This window comes from Musca autumnalis, unplaced genomic scaffold (genome assembly GCF_047663935.1).
Source record: "Musca autumnalis isolate F117 unplaced genomic scaffold, ASM4766393v1 scaffold_373, whole genome shotgun sequence".
Taxonomy (NCBI): domain Eukaryota; kingdom Metazoa; phylum Arthropoda; class Insecta; order Diptera; family Muscidae; genus Musca; species Musca autumnalis.
In genome coordinates, this window is record NW_027411948.1 from 93,465 (window position 1) to 95,015 (window position 1,551).

The window sequence follows — 1,551 nt, forward strand, 5'->3', positions numbered from 1 at the left end:
TCCCTCTTACGTTGTTTGTTAAGCTATCTTTGACACACCATCTATGCAATTTAGATGATGATATCGAATTCCGTTTGAAAGATAGACGCAGAAGCATCCAAGTCTCAAGAAACACAAGTGAAAGCTTTGTCAAACCCATTACATGTCCATATGAGAGCATATATCTCATGACCCATAGCATCTACAACCTTCTTTCTTACGCTGTTTGTTAAGCTATCCTTGACACACCATCCATGCAATTTAGATGACGATATCGAATTCCGTTTGAAAGATAGACGCAGAAGCATCAAAGTCTCAAGAAAAACAAGTGTACGCTTTGTCAAACCCATTACATGTCCATATGGGAGCAAATATCTCATGACCCATTACATCTACAGTCTTCCTTCTTACGTTGTTTGCTAAGCTATCCTTGACACACCATACATGCAATTTAGATGATGATATCGAATTCCGTTTGAAAGATAGACGTAGAAGCATCCAAGTCTCAAGAAACACAAGTGTAAGCTTTGTCAAACCCATTACATATCCATATGAGAGCATATATCTCATGACCCATAGCATCTACAATCTTCCCTCTTACGTTGTTTGTTAAGCTATCCTTGACACACCATCCATGCAATTTAGATGACGATATCGAATTCCGTTTGAAAGATAGACGCAGAAGCATCAAAGTCTCAAGAAATACAAGTGTAAGCTTTGTCAAACCCATTACATATCCATATGGGAGCAAATATCTCATGACCCATAGCATCTACAATCTTCCCTCTTACGTTGTTTGTTAAGCTATCCTTGACACACCATCCATGCAATTTAGATGACGATATCGAATTCCGTTTGAAAGATAGACGCAGAAGCATCAAAGTCTCAAGAAATACAAGGGTAAGTTTTGTCAAACCCATTACATGTCCATATGGGAGCAAATATCTCATGACCCATAGCATCTACAACCTTCTTTCTTACGTTGTTTGCTAAGCTATCCTTAACACACAATCCATGCAATTTAGATGACGATATCGAATTCCGTTTGAAAGATAGACGCAGAAGCATCAAAGTCTCAAGAAACACAAGTGTAAGCTTTGTCAAACCCATTACATGTACATATGGGAGCAAATATCTCATGACCCATAGCATCTACAACCTTCTTTCTTACGTTGTTTGTTAAGCTATCCTTGACACACCATCCATGCAATTTAGATGACGATATCGAATTCCGTTTGAAAGATAGACGCAGAAGCATCAAAGTCTCAAGAAACACAAGTGTAAGCTTTGTCAAACCCATTACATGTACATATGGGAGCAAATATCTCATGACCCATAGCATCTACAATCTTCCCTCTTACGTTGTTTGTTAAGCTATCCTTGACACACCATCCATGCAATTTAGATGACGATATCGAATTCCGTTTGAAAGATAGACGCAGAAGCATCAAAGTCTCAAGAAATACAAGGGTAAGCTTTGTCAAACCCATTACATGTACATATGGGAGCAAATATCTCATGACCCATAGCATCTACAACCTTCTTTCTTACGCTGTTTGTTAAGCTATCCTT